General features: G+C 53.1%; 24 non-coding genes across 24 annotated transcripts; all 24 read left to right on the plus strand.

The window, feature by feature from the left end:
- Window positions 1-246: 246 nt before the first annotated feature.
- LOC148769630 (5S ribosomal RNA) lies at window positions 247-366 on the plus strand. Its single transcript, XR_016032578.1, has one exon. It is a non-coding gene; the product is annotated as a 5S ribosomal RNA (ribosomal RNA).
- A 387-nt stretch (window positions 367-753) lies between these two features.
- LOC148769631 (5S ribosomal RNA) lies at window positions 754-872 on the plus strand. The gene has a single exon (XR_016032485.1). It is a non-coding gene; the product is annotated as a 5S ribosomal RNA (ribosomal RNA).
- Window positions 873-1,288: 416 nt separating this feature from the next.
- On the plus strand, window positions 1,289-1,407 carry LOC148769632 (5S ribosomal RNA). Its single transcript, XR_016032486.1, has one exon. It is a non-coding gene; the product is annotated as a 5S ribosomal RNA (ribosomal RNA).
- A 387-nt stretch (window positions 1,408-1,794) lies between these two features.
- On the plus strand, window positions 1,795-1,913 carry LOC148769633 (5S ribosomal RNA). The gene has a single exon (XR_016032487.1). It is a non-coding gene; the product is annotated as a 5S ribosomal RNA (ribosomal RNA).
- A 416-nt stretch (window positions 1,914-2,329) lies between these two features.
- Window positions 2,330-2,448, plus strand: LOC148769634 (5S ribosomal RNA). Its single transcript, XR_016032489.1, has one exon. It is a non-coding gene; the product is annotated as a 5S ribosomal RNA (ribosomal RNA).
- Window positions 2,449-2,864: 416 nt separating this feature from the next.
- Window positions 2,865-2,983, plus strand: LOC148769635 (5S ribosomal RNA). The gene has a single exon (XR_016032490.1). It is a non-coding gene; the product is annotated as a 5S ribosomal RNA (ribosomal RNA).
- Window positions 2,984-3,399: 416 nt separating this feature from the next.
- LOC148769636 (5S ribosomal RNA) lies at window positions 3,400-3,518 on the plus strand. Its single transcript, XR_016032491.1, has one exon. It is a non-coding gene; the product is annotated as a 5S ribosomal RNA (ribosomal RNA).
- A 387-nt stretch (window positions 3,519-3,905) lies between these two features.
- On the plus strand, window positions 3,906-4,024 carry LOC148769637 (5S ribosomal RNA). Its single transcript, XR_016032492.1, has one exon. It is a non-coding gene; the product is annotated as a 5S ribosomal RNA (ribosomal RNA).
- Window positions 4,025-4,440: 416 nt separating this feature from the next.
- LOC148769638 (5S ribosomal RNA) lies at window positions 4,441-4,559 on the plus strand. The gene has a single exon (XR_016032493.1). It is a non-coding gene; the product is annotated as a 5S ribosomal RNA (ribosomal RNA).
- Window positions 4,560-4,975: 416 nt separating this feature from the next.
- LOC148769639 (5S ribosomal RNA) lies at window positions 4,976-5,094 on the plus strand. Its single transcript, XR_016032494.1, has one exon. It is a non-coding gene; the product is annotated as a 5S ribosomal RNA (ribosomal RNA).
- Window positions 5,095-5,510: 416 nt separating this feature from the next.
- Window positions 5,511-5,629, plus strand: LOC148769640 (5S ribosomal RNA). The gene has a single exon (XR_016032495.1). It is a non-coding gene; the product is annotated as a 5S ribosomal RNA (ribosomal RNA).
- Window positions 5,630-6,045: 416 nt separating this feature from the next.
- Window positions 6,046-6,164, plus strand: LOC148769641 (5S ribosomal RNA). The gene has a single exon (XR_016032518.1). It is a non-coding gene; the product is annotated as a 5S ribosomal RNA (ribosomal RNA).
- Window positions 6,165-6,580: 416 nt separating this feature from the next.
- LOC148769642 (5S ribosomal RNA) lies at window positions 6,581-6,699 on the plus strand. The gene has a single exon (XR_016032496.1). It is a non-coding gene; the product is annotated as a 5S ribosomal RNA (ribosomal RNA).
- A 416-nt stretch (window positions 6,700-7,115) lies between these two features.
- On the plus strand, window positions 7,116-7,234 carry LOC148769643 (5S ribosomal RNA). Its single transcript, XR_016032497.1, has one exon. It is a non-coding gene; the product is annotated as a 5S ribosomal RNA (ribosomal RNA).
- A 416-nt stretch (window positions 7,235-7,650) lies between these two features.
- Window positions 7,651-7,769, plus strand: LOC148769644 (5S ribosomal RNA). The gene has a single exon (XR_016032498.1). It is a non-coding gene; the product is annotated as a 5S ribosomal RNA (ribosomal RNA).
- Window positions 7,770-8,184: 415 nt separating this feature from the next.
- On the plus strand, window positions 8,185-8,303 carry LOC148769645 (5S ribosomal RNA). Its single transcript, XR_016032541.1, has one exon. It is a non-coding gene; the product is annotated as a 5S ribosomal RNA (ribosomal RNA).
- A 416-nt stretch (window positions 8,304-8,719) lies between these two features.
- LOC148769646 (5S ribosomal RNA) lies at window positions 8,720-8,838 on the plus strand. The gene has a single exon (XR_016032500.1). It is a non-coding gene; the product is annotated as a 5S ribosomal RNA (ribosomal RNA).
- Window positions 8,839-9,254: 416 nt separating this feature from the next.
- On the plus strand, window positions 9,255-9,373 carry LOC148769647 (5S ribosomal RNA). Its single transcript, XR_016032515.1, has one exon. It is a non-coding gene; the product is annotated as a 5S ribosomal RNA (ribosomal RNA).
- A 387-nt stretch (window positions 9,374-9,760) lies between these two features.
- Window positions 9,761-9,879, plus strand: LOC148769648 (5S ribosomal RNA). Its single transcript, XR_016032646.1, has one exon. It is a non-coding gene; the product is annotated as a 5S ribosomal RNA (ribosomal RNA).
- A 416-nt stretch (window positions 9,880-10,295) lies between these two features.
- Window positions 10,296-10,414, plus strand: LOC148769649 (5S ribosomal RNA). The gene has a single exon (XR_016032501.1). It is a non-coding gene; the product is annotated as a 5S ribosomal RNA (ribosomal RNA).
- A 416-nt stretch (window positions 10,415-10,830) lies between these two features.
- On the plus strand, window positions 10,831-10,949 carry LOC148769650 (5S ribosomal RNA). Its single transcript, XR_016032517.1, has one exon. It is a non-coding gene; the product is annotated as a 5S ribosomal RNA (ribosomal RNA).
- A 387-nt stretch (window positions 10,950-11,336) lies between these two features.
- LOC148769651 (5S ribosomal RNA) lies at window positions 11,337-11,455 on the plus strand. The gene has a single exon (XR_016032519.1). It is a non-coding gene; the product is annotated as a 5S ribosomal RNA (ribosomal RNA).
- Window positions 11,456-11,871: 416 nt separating this feature from the next.
- LOC148769652 (5S ribosomal RNA) lies at window positions 11,872-11,990 on the plus strand. The gene has a single exon (XR_016032502.1). It is a non-coding gene; the product is annotated as a 5S ribosomal RNA (ribosomal RNA).
- A 415-nt stretch (window positions 11,991-12,405) lies between these two features.
- On the plus strand, window positions 12,406-12,524 carry LOC148769653 (5S ribosomal RNA). The gene has a single exon (XR_016032520.1). It is a non-coding gene; the product is annotated as a 5S ribosomal RNA (ribosomal RNA).
- Window positions 12,525-12,777: the final 253 nt, after the last annotated feature.

Below are 12,777 nucleotides of genomic sequence, written 5' to 3' on the forward strand. Positions count from 1 at the left end.
TGATTGCACCGATAAACGCGTCGATCGCGTCTAATAGTGGCGGAAGCTGGGCTAAACGGCCTCTTTTCACTGCGAGCGCGGGGTCAATGGGGCTTCGCCTAATTGACGCGCCGACGGCGTCTGAAAGAGCTTCGCGTGCGTATGCAGATCGCCTCGTAACTCATCCCGAGTCAAAAGTTATCGACGCTTTAAGCCGCCGCGGCGCAAGGTTCTCAACATAAAACCGAATTGCGTGCATAGACTTACGGGTGCGATCATACCAGCACTAATGCACCGGATCCCATCAGAACTCCGAAGTTAAGCGTGCTTGGGCGAGAGTAAGTACTAGGATGGGTGACCCCCTGGGAAGTCCTCGTGTTGCACCCCCACCCCACCTTTTTGTATTTTATTTTCTCGTCTCACCTCCCGCTCTCAACTAGTTTTTTGTTTTTTATTTTATTTTTTATTTTGACGGGCGATGAGCATCTAGTGCGTATCTCAGCGCGAGCACGACGCGCGCCGAGCAATGTGGGGCCGGTCGGATCGATCGAACGAGCTGATTGCACCGATAAACGCGTCGATCGCGTCTAATAGTGGCGGAAGCTGGGCTAAACGGCCTCTTTTCACTGCGAGCGCGGGGTCAATGGCGTCTGAAAGAGCTTCGCGCGTGTGCAGATCGCCTCGTAACTCATCCCGAGTCAAAAGTTATCGACGCTTTAAGCCGCCGCGGCGCAAGGTTCTCAACATAAAACCGAATTGCGTGCATAGACTTACGGGTGCGATCATACCAGCACTAATGCACCGGATCCCATCAGAACTCCGAAGTTAAGCGTGCTTGGGCGAGAGTAGTACTAGGATGGGTGACCCCCTGGGAAGTCCTCGTGTTGCACCCCCACCCCACCTTTTTGTATTTTATTTTCTCGTCTCACCTCCCGCTCTCAACTAGTTTTTTGTTTTTTATTTTATTTTTTATTTTGACGGGCGATGAGCATCTAGTGCGTATCTCAGCGCGAGCACGACGCGCGCCGAGCAATGTGGGGCCGGTCGGATCGATCGAACGAGCTGATTGCACCGATAAACGCGTCGATCGCGTCTAATAGTGGCGGAAGCTGGGCTAAACGGCCTCTTTTCACTGCGAGCGCGGGGTCAATGGGGCTTCGCCTAATTGACGCGCCGACGGCGTCTGAAAGAGCTTCGCGTGCGTATGCAGATCGCCTCGTAACTCATCCCGAGTCAAAAGTTATCGACGCTTTAAGCCGCCGCGGCGCAAGGTTCTCAACATAAAACCGAATTGCGTGCATAGACTTACGGGTGCGATCATACCAGCACTAATGCACCGGATCCCATCAGAACTCCGAAGTTAAGCGTGCTTGGGCGAGAGTAGTACTAGGATGGGTGACCCCCTGGGAAGTCCTCGTGTTGCACCCCCACCCCACCTTTTTGTATTTTATTTTCTCGTCTCACCTCCCGCTCTCAACTAGTTTTTTGTTTTTTATTTTATTTTTTATTTTGACGGGCGATGAGCATCTAGTGCGTATCTCAGCGCGAGCACGACGCGCGCCGAGCAATGTGGGGCCGGTCGGATCGATCGAACGAGCTGATTGCACCGATAAACGCGTCGATCGCGTCTAATAGTGGCGGAAGCTGGGCTAAACGGCCTCTTTTCACTGCGAGCGCGGGGTCAATGGCGTCTGAAAGAGCTTCGCGCGTGTGCAGATCGCCTCGTAACTCATCCCGAGTCAAAAGTTATCGACGCTTTAAGCCGCCGCGGCGCAAGGTTCTCAACATAAAACCGAATTGCGTGCATAGACTTACGGGTGCGATCATACCAGCACTAATGCACCGGATCCCATCAGAACTCCGAAGTTAAGCGTGCTTGGGCGAGAGTAGTACTAGGATGGGTGACCCCCTGGGAAGTCCTCGTGTTGCACCCCCACCCCACCTTTTTGTATTTTATTTTCTCGTCTCACCTCCCGCTCTCAACTAGTTTTTTGTTTTTTATTTTATTTTTTATTTTGACGGGCGATGAGCATCTAGTGCGTATCTCAGCGCGAGCACGACGCGCGCCGAGCAATGTGGGGCCGGTCGGATCGATCGAACGAGCTGATTGCACCGATAAACGCGTCGATCGCGTCTAATAGTGGCGGAAGCTGGGCTAAACGGCCTCTTTTCACTGCGAGCGCGGGGTCAATGGGGCTTCGCCTAATTGACGCGCCGACGGCGTCTGAAAGAGCTTCGCGTGCGTATGCAGATCGCCTCGTAACTCATCCCGAGTCAAAAGTTATCGACGCTTTAAGCCGCCGCGGCGCAAGGTTCTCAACATAAAACCGAATTGCGTGCATAGACTTACGGGTGCGATCATACCAGCACTAATGCACCGGATCCCATCAGAACTCCGAAGTTAAGCGTGCTTGGGCGAGAGTAGTACTAGGATGGGTGACCCCCTGGGAAGTCCTCGTGTTGCACCCCCACCCCACCTTTTTGTATTTTATTTTCTCGTCTCACCTCCCGCTCTCAACTAGTTTTTTGTTTTTTATTTTATTTTTTATTTTGACGGGCGATGAGCATCTAGTGCGTATCTCAGCGCGAGCACGACGCGCGCCGAGCAATGTGGGGCCGGTCGGATCGATCGAACGAGCTGATTGCACCGATAAACGCGTCGATCGCGTCTAATAGTGGCGGAAGCTGGGCTAAACGGCCTCTTTTCACTGCGAGCGCGGGGTCAATGGGGCTTCGCCTAATTGACGCGCCGACGGCGTCTGAAAGAGCTTCGCGTGCGTATGCAGATCGCCTCGTAACTCATCCCGAGTCAAAAGTTATCGACGCTTTAAGCCGCCGCGGCGCAAGGTTCTCAACATAAAACCGAATTGCGTGCATAGACTTACGGGTGCGATCATACCAGCACTAATGCACCGGATCCCATCAGAACTCCGAAGTTAAGCGTGCTTGGGCGAGAGTAGTACTAGGATGGGTGACCCCCTGGGAAGTCCTCGTGTTGCACCCCCACCCCACCTTTTTGTATTTTATTTTCTCGTCTCACCTCCCGCTCTCAACTAGTTTTTTGTTTTTTATTTTATTTTTTATTTTGACGGGCGATGAGCATCTAGTGCGTATCTCAGCGCGAGCACGACGCGCGCCGAGCAATGTGGGGCCGGTCGGATCGATCGAACGAGCTGATTGCACCGATAAACGCGTCGATCGCGTCTAATAGTGGCGGAAGCTGGGCTAAACGGCCTCTTTTCACTGCGAGCGCGGGGTCAATGGGGCTTCGCCTAATTGACGCGCCGACGGCGTCTGAAAGAGCTTCGCGTGCGTATGCAGATCGCCTCGTAACTCATCCCGAGTCAAAAGTTATCGACGCTTTAAGCCGCCGCGGCGCAAGGTTCTCAACATAAAACCGAATTGCGTGCATAGACTTACGGGTGCGATCATACCAGCACTAATGCACCGGATCCCATCAGAACTCCGAAGTTAAGCGTGCTTGGGCGAGAGTAGTACTAGGATGGGTGACCCCCTGGGAAGTCCTCGTGTTGCACCCCCACCCCACCTTTTTGTATTTTATTTTCTCGTCTCACCTCCCGCTCTCAACTAGTTTTTTGTTTTTTATTTTATTTTTTATTTTGACGGGCGATGAGCATCTAGTGCGTATCTCAGCGCGAGCACGACGCGCGCCGAGCAATGTGGGGCCGGTCGGATCGATCGAACGAGCTGATTGCACCGATAAACGCGTCGATCGCGTCTAATAGTGGCGGAAGCTGGGCTAAACGGCCTCTTTTCACTGCGAGCGCGGGGTCAATGGCGTCTGAAAGAGCTTCGCGCGTGTGCAGATCGCCTCGTAACTCATCCCGAGTCAAAAGTTATCGACGCTTTAAGCCGCCGCGGCGCAAGGTTCTCAACATAAAACCGAATTGCGTGCATAGACTTACGGGTGCGATCATACCAGCACTAATGCACCGGATCCCATCAGAACTCCGAAGTTAAGCGTGCTTGGGCGAGAGTAGTACTAGGATGGGTGACCCCCTGGGAAGTCCTCGTGTTGCACCCCCACCCCACCTTTTTGTATTTTATTTTCTCGTCTCACCTCCCGCTCTCAACTAGTTTTTTGTTTTTTATTTTATTTTTTATTTTGACGGGCGATGAGCATCTAGTGCGTATCTCAGCGCGAGCACGACGCGCGCCGAGCAATGTGGGGCCGGTCGGATCGATCGAACGAGCTGATTGCACCGATAAACGCGTCGATCGCGTCTAATAGTGGCGGAAGCTGGGCTAAACGGCCTCTTTTCACTGCGAGCGCGGGGTCAATGGGGCTTCGCCTAATTGACGCGCCGACGGCGTCTGAAAGAGCTTCGCGTGCGTATGCAGATCGCCTCGTAACTCATCCCGAGTCAAAAGTTATCGACGCTTTAAGCCGCCGCGGCGCAAGGTTCTCAACATAAAACCGAATTGCGTGCATAGACTTACGGGTGCGATCATACCAGCACTAATGCACCGGATCCCATCAGAACTCCGAAGTTAAGCGTGCTTGGGCGAGAGTAGTACTAGGATGGGTGACCCCCTGGGAAGTCCTCGTGTTGCACCCCCACCCCACCTTTTTGTATTTTATTTTCTCGTCTCACCTCCCGCTCTCAACTAGTTTTTTGTTTTTTATTTTATTTTTTATTTTGACGGGCGATGAGCATCTAGTGCGTATCTCAGCGCGAGCACGACGCGCGCCGAGCAATGTGGGGCCGGTCGGATCGATCGAACGAGCTGATTGCACCGATAAACGCGTCGATCGCGTCTAATAGTGGCGGAAGCTGGGCTAAACGGCCTCTTTTCACTGCGAGCGCGGGGTCAATGGGGCTTCGCCTAATTGACGCGCCGACGGCGTCTGAAAGAGCTTCGCGTGCGTATGCAGATCGCCTCGTAACTCATCCCGAGTCAAAAGTTATCGACGCTTTAAGCCGCCGCGGCGCAAGGTTCTCAACATAAAACCGAATTGCGTGCATAGACTTACGGGTGCGATCATACCAGCACTAATGCACCGGATCCCATCAGAACTCCGAAGTTAAGCGTGCTTGGGCGAGAGTAGTACTAGGATGGGTGACCCCCTGGGAAGTCCTCGTGTTGCACCCCCACCCCACCTTTTTGTATTTTATTTTCTCGTCTCACCTCCCGCTCTCAACTAGTTTTTTGTTTTTTATTTTATTTTTTATTTTGACGGGCGATGAGCATCTAGTGCGTATCTCAGCGCGAGCACGACGCGCGCCGAGCAATGTGGGGCCGGTCGGATCGATCGAACGAGCTGATTGCACCGATAAACGCGTCGATCGCGTCTAATAGTGGCGGAAGCTGGGCTAAACGGCCTCTTTTCACTGCGAGCGCGGGGTCAATGGGGCTTCGCCGAATTGACGCGCCGACGGCGTCTGAAAGAGCTTCGCGTGCGTATGCAGATCGCCTCGTAACTCATCCCGAGTCAAAAGTTATCGACGCTTTAAGCCGCCGCGGCGCAAGGTTCTCAACATAAAACCGAATTGCGTGCATAGACTTACGGGTGCGATCATACCAGCACTAATGCACCGGATCCCATCAGAACTCCGAAGTTAAGCGTGCTTGGGCGAGAGTAGTACTAGGATGGGTGACCCCCTGGGAAGTCCTCGTGTTGCACCCCCACCCCACCTTTTTGTATTTTATTTTCTCGTCTCACCTCCCGCTCTCAACTAGTTTTTTGTTTTTTATTTTATTTTTTATTTTGACGGGCGATGAGCATCTAGTGCGTATCTCAGCGCGAGCACGACGCGCGCCGAGCAATGTGGGGCCGGTCGGATCGATCGAACGAGCTGATTGCACCGATAAACGCGTCGATCGCGTCTAATAGTGGCGGAAGCTGGGCTAAACGGCCTCTTTTCACTGCGAGCGCGGGGTCAATGGGGCTTCGCCTAATTGACGCGCCGACGGCGTCTGAAAGAGCTTCGCGTGCGTATGCAGATCGCCTCGTAACTCATCCCGAGTCAAAAGTTATCGACGCTTTAAGCCGCCGCGGCGCAAGGTTCTCAACATAAAACCGAATTGCGTGCATAGACTTACGGGTGCGATCATACCAGCACTAATGCACCGGATCCCATCAGAACTCTGAAGTTAAGCGTGCTTGGGCGAGAGTAGTACTAGGATGGGTGACCCCCTGGGAAGTCCTCGTGTTGCACCCCCACCCCACCTTTTTGTATTTTATTTTCTCGTCTCACCTCCCGCTCTCAACTAGTTTTTTGTTTTTTATTTTATTTTTTATTTTGACGGGCGATGAGCATCTAGTGCGTATCTCAGCGCGAGCACGACGCGCGCCGAGCAATGTGGGGCCGGTCGGATCGATCGAACGAGCTGATTGCACCGATAAACGCGTCGATCGCGTCTAATAGTGGCGGAAGCTGGGCTAAACGGCCTCTTTTCACTGCGAGCGCGGGGTCAATGGGGCTTCGCCTAATTGACGCGCCGACGGCGTCTGAAAGAGCTTCGCGTGCGTGTGCAGATCGCCTCGTAACTCATCCCGAGTCAAAAGTTATCGACGCTTTAAGCCGCCGCGGCGCAAGGTTCTCAACATAAAACCGAATTGCGTGCATAGACTTACGGGTGCGATCATACCAGCACTAATGCACCGGATCCCATCAGAACTCCGAAGTTAAGCGTGCTTGGGCGAGAGTAGTACTAGGATGGGTGACCCCCTGGGAAGTCCTCGTGTTGCACCCCCACCCCACCTTTTTGTATTTTATTTTCTCGTCTCACCTCCCGCTCTCAACTAGTTTTTTGTTTTTTATTTTATTTTTTATTTTGACGGGCGATGAGCATCTAGTGCGTATCTCAGCGCGAGCACGACGCGCGCCGAGCAATGTGGGGCCGGTCGGATCGATCGAACGAGCTGATTGCACCGATAAACGCGTCGATCGCGTCTAATAGTGGCGGAAGCTGGGCTAAACGGCCTCTTTTCACTGCGAGCGCGGGGTCAATGGGGCTTCGCCTAATTGACGCGCCGACGGCGTCTGAAAGAGCTTCGCGTGCGTATGCAGATCGCCTCGTAACTCATCCCGAGTCAAAAGTTATCGACGCTTTAAGCCGCCGCGGCGCAAGGTTCTCAACATAAAACCGAATTGCGTGCATAGACTTACGGGTGCGATCATACCAGCACTAATGCACCGGATCCCATCAGAACTCCGAAGTTAAGCGTGCTTGGGCGAGAGTAGTACTAGGATGGGTGACCCCCTGGGAAGTCCTCGTGTTGCACCCCCACCCCACCTTTTTGTATTTTATTTTCTCGTCTCACCTCCCGCTCTCAACTAGTTTTTTGTTTTTTATTTTATTTTTTATTTTGACGGGCGATGAGCATCTAGTGCGTATCTCAGCGCGAGCACGACGCGCGCCGAGCAATGTGGGGCCGGTCGGATCGATCGAACGAGCTGATTGCACCGATAAACGCGTCGATCGCGTCTAATAGTGGCGGAAGCTGGGCTAAACGGCCTCTTTTCACTGCGAGCGCGGGGTCAATGGGGCTTCGCCGAATTGACGCGCCGACGGCGTCTGAAAGAGCTTCGCGTGCGTATGCAGATCGCCTCGTAACTCATCCCGAGTCAAAAGTTATCGACGCTTTAAGCCGCCGCGGCGCAAGTTTCTCAACATAAAACCGAATTGCGTGCATAGACTTACGGGTGCGATCATACCAGCACTAATGCACCGGATCCCATCAGAACTCCGAAGTTAAGCGTGCTTGGGCGAGAGTAGTACTAGGATGGGTGACCCCCTGGGAAGTCCTCGTGTTGCACCCCCACCCCACCTTTTTGTATTTTATTTTCTCGTCTCACCTCCCGCTCTCAACTAGTTTTTTGTTTTTTATTTTATTTTTTATTTTGACGGCGATGAGCATCTAGTGCGTATCTCAGCGCGAGCACGACGCGCGCCGAGCAATGTGGGGCCGGTCGGATCGATCGAACGAGCTGATTGCACCGATAAACGCGTCGATCGCGTCTAATAGTGGCGGAAGCTGGGCTAAACGGCCTCTTTTCACTGCGAGCGCGGGGTCAATGGGGCTTCGCCGAATTGACGCGCCGACGGCGTCTGAAAGAGCTTCGCGTGCGTATGCAGATCGCCTCGTAACTCATCCCGAGTCAAAAGTTATCGACGCTTTAAGCCGCCGCGGCGCAAGTTTCTCAACATAAAACCGAATTGCGTGCATAGACTTACGGGTGCGATCATACCAGCACTAATGCACCGGATCCCATCAGAACTCCGAAGTTAAGCTTGCTTGGGCGAGAGTAGTACTAGGATGGGTGACCCCCTGGGAAGTCCTCGTGTTGCACCCCCACCCCACCTTTTTGTATTTTATTTTCTCGTCTCACCTCCCGCTCTCAACTAGTTTTTTGTTTTTTATTTTATTTTTTATTTTGACGGGCGATGAGCATCTAGTGCGTATCTCAGCGCGAGCACGACGCGCGCCGAGCAATGTGGGGCCGGTCGGATCGATCGAACGAGCTGATTGCACCGATAAACGCGTCGATCGCGTCTAATAGTGGCGGAAGCTGGGCTAAACGGCCTCTTTTCACTGCGAGCGCGGGGTCAATGGGGCTTCGCCTAATTGACGCGCCGACGGCGTCTGAAAGAGCTTCGCGTGCGTATGCAGATCGCCTCGTAACTCATCCCGAGTCAAAAGTTATCGACGCTTTAAGCCGCCGCGGCGCAAGGTTCTCAACATAAAACCGAATTGCGTGCATAGACTTACGGGTGCGATCATACCAGCACTAATGCACCGGATCCCATCAGAACTCCGAAGTTAAGCGTGCTTGGGCGAGAGTAGTACTAGGATGGGTGACCCCCTGGGAAGTCCTCGTGTTGCACCCCCACCCCACCTTTTTGTATTTTATTTTCTCGTCTCACCTCCCGCTCTCAACTAGTTTTTTGTTTTTTATTTTATTTTTTATTTTGACGGGCGATGAGCATCTAGTGCGTATCTCAGCGCGAGCACGACGCGCGCCGAGCAATGTGGGGCCGGTCGGATCGATCGAACGAGCTGATTGCACCGATAAACGCGTCGATCGCGTCTAATAGTGGCGGAAGCTGGGCTAAACGGCCTCTTTTCACTGCGAGCGCGGGGTCAATGGGGCTTCGCCTAATTGACGCGCCGACGGCGTCTGAAAGAGCTTCGCGTGCGTATGCAGATCGCCTCGTAACTCATCCCGAGTCAAAAGTTATCGACGCTTTAAGCCGCCGCGGCGCAAGGTTCTCAACATAAAACCGAATTGCGTGCATAGACTTACGGGTGCGATCATACCAGCACTAATGCACCGGATCCCATCAGAACTCCGAAGTTAAGCGTGCTTGGGCGTGAGTAGTACTAGGATGGGTGACCCCCTGGGAAGTCCTCGTGTTGCACCCCCACCCCACCTTTTTGTATTTTATTTTCTCGTCTCACCTCCCGCTCTCAACTAGTTTTTTGTTTTTTATTTTATTTTTTATTTTGACGGGCGATGAGCATCTAGTGCGTATCTCAGCGCGAGCACGACGCGCGCCGAGCAATGTGGGGCCGGTCGGATCGATCGAACGAGCTGATTGCACCGATAAACGCGTCGATCGCGTCTGATAGTGGCGGAAGCTGGGCTAAACGGCCTCTTTTCACTGCGAGCGCGGGGTCAATGGCGTATGAAAGAGCTTCGCGCGTGTGCAGATCGCCTCGTAACTCATCCCGAGTCAAAAGTTATCGACGCTTTAAGCCGCCGCGGCGCAAGGTTCTCAACATAAAACCGAATTGCGTGCATAGACTTACGGGTGCGATCATACCAGCACTAATGCACCGGATCCCATCAGAACTCCGAAGTTAAGCGTGCTTGGGCGAGAGTAGTACTAGGATGGGTGACCCCCTGGGAAGTCCTCGTGTTGCGACCCCACCCCACCTTTTTGTATTTTATTTTCTCGTCTCACCTCCCGCTCTCAACTAGTTTTTTGTTTTTTATTTTATTTTTTATTTTGACGGGCGATGAGCATCTAGTGCGTATCTCAGCGCGAGCACGACGCGCGCCGAGCAATGTGGGGCCGGTCGGATCGATCGAACGAGCTGATTGCACCGATAAACGCGTCGATCGCGTCTAATAGTGGCGGAAGCTGGGCTAAACGGCCTCTTTTCACTGCGAGTGCGGGGTCAATGGGGCTTCGCCTAATTGACGCGCCGACGGCGTCTGAAAGAGCTTCGCGTGCGTATGCAGATCGCCTCGTAACTCATCCCGAGTCAAAAGTTATCGACGCTTTAAGCCGCCGCGGCGCAAGGTTCTCAACATAAAACCGAATTGCGTGCATAGACTTACGGGTGCGATCATACCAGCACTAATGCACCGGATCCCATCAGAACTCCGAAGTTAAGCGTGCTTGGGCGAGAGTAGTACTAGGATGGGTGACCCCCTGGGAAGTCCTCGTGTTGCACCCCCACCCCACCTTTTTGTATTTTATTTTCTCGTCTCACCTCCCGCTCTCAACTAGTTTTTTGTTTTTTATTTTATTTTTTATTTTGACGGGCGATGAGCATCTAGTGCGTATCTCAGCGCGAGCACGACGCGCGCCGAGCAATGTGGGGCCGGTCGGATCGATCGAACGAGCTGATTGCACCGATAAACGCGTCGATCGCGTCTAATAGTGGCGGAAGCTGGGCTAAACGGCCTCTTTTCACTGCGAGCGCGGGGTCAATGGGGCTTCGCCTAATTGACGCGCCGACGGCGTCTGAAAGAGCTTCGCGTGCATATGCAGATCGCCTCGTAACTCATCCCGAGTCAAAAGTTATCGACGCTTTAAGCCGCCGCGGCGCAAGGTTCTCAACATAAAACCGAATTGCGTGCATAGACTTACGGGTGCGATCATACCAGCACTAATGCACCGGATCCCATCAGAACTCCGAAGTTAAGCGTGCTTGGGCGAGATAAGTACTAGGATGGGTGACCCCCTGGGAAGTCCTCGTGTTGCACCCCCACCCCACCTTTTTGTATTTTATTTTCTCGTCTCACCTCCCGCTCTCAACTAGTTTTTTGTTTTTTATTTTATTTTTTATTTTGACAGGCGATGAGCATCTAGTGCGTATCTCAGCGCGAGCACGACGCGCGCCGAGCAATGTGGGGCCGGTCGGATCGATCGAACGAGCTGATTGCACCGATAAACGCGTCGATCGCGTCTAATAGTGGTGGAAGCTGGGCTAAACGGCCTCTTTTCACTGCGAGCGCGGGGTCAATGGCGTCTGAAAGAGCTTCGCGCGTGTGCAGATCGCCTCGTAACTCATCCCGAGTCAAAAGTTATCGACGCTTTAAGCCGCCGCGGCGCAAGGTTCTCAACATAAAACCGAATTGCGTGCATAGACTTACGAGTGCGATCATACCAGCACTAATGCACCGGATCCCATCAGAACTCCGAAGTTAAGCGTGCTTGGGCGAGAGTAGTACTAGGATGGGTGACCCCCTGGGAAGTCCTCGTGTTGCACCCCCACCCCACCTTTTTGTATTTTATTTTCTCGTCTCACCTCCCGCTCTCAACTAGTTTTTTGTTTTTTATTTTATTTTTTATTTTGACGGGCGATGAGCATCTAGTGCGTATCTCAGCGCGAGCACGACGCGCGCCGAGCAATGTGGGGCCGGTCGGATCGATCGAACGAGCTGATTGCACCGATAAACGCGTCGATCGCGTCTAATAGTGGCGGAAGCTGGGCTAAACGGCCTCTTTTCACTGCGAGTGCGGGGTCAATGGGGCTTCGCCTAATTGACGCGCCGACGGCGTCTGAAAGAGCTTCGCGTGCGTATGCAGATCGCCTCGTAACTCATCCCGAGTCAAAAGTTATCGACGCTTTAAGCCGCCGCGGCGCAAGGTTCTCAACATAAAACCGAATTGCGTGCATAGACTTACGGGTGCGATCATACCAGCACTAATGCACCGGATCCCATCAGAACTCCGAAGTTAAGCGTGCTTGGGCGAGAGTAGTACTAGGATGGGTGACCCCCTGGGAAGTCCTCGTGTTGCACCCCCACCCCACCTTTTTGTATTTTATTTTCTCGTCTCACCTCCCGCTCTCAACTAGTTTTTTGTTTTTTATTTTATTTTTTATTTTGACGGCGATGAGCATCTAGTGCGTATCTCAGCGCGAGCACGACGCGCGCCGAGCAATGTGGGGCCGGTCGGATCGATCGAACGAGCTGATTGCACCGATAAACGCGTCGATCGCGTCTAATAGTGGCGGAAGCTGGGCTAAACGGCCTCTTTTCACTGCGAGCGCGGGGTCAATGGGGCTTCGCCGAATTGACGCGCCGACGGCGTCTGAAAGAGCTTCGCGTGCGTATGCAGATCGCCTCGTAACTCATCCCGAGTCAAAAGTTATCGGCGCTTTAAGCCGCCGCGGCGCAAGTTTCTCAACATAAAACCGAATTGCGTGCATAGACTTACGGGTGCGATCATACCAGCACTAATGCACCGGATCCCATCAGAACTCCGAAGTTAAGCGTGCTTGGGCGAGAGTAGTACTAGGATGGGTGACCCCCTGGGAAGTCCTCGTGTTGTACCCCCACCCCACCTTTTTGTATTTTATTTTCTCGTCTCACCTCCCGCTCTCAACTAGTTTTTTGTTTTTTATTTTATTTTTTATTTTGACGGCGATGAGCATCTAGTGCGTATCTCAGCGCGAGCACGACGCGCGCCGAGCAATGTGGGGCCGGTCGGATCGATCGAACGAGCTGATTGCACCGATAAACGTGTCGATCGCGTCTAATAGTGGCGGAAGCTGGGCTAAACGGCCTCTTTTCACTGCGAGCGCGGGGT

This window comes from Erythranthe guttata, chromosome 7 (assembly GCF_056151865.1).
Source record: "Erythranthe guttata isolate IM_541 chromosome 7, IM_541, whole genome shotgun sequence".
Lineage (NCBI taxonomy): Eukaryota > Viridiplantae > Streptophyta > Magnoliopsida > Lamiales > Phrymaceae > Erythranthe > Erythranthe guttata.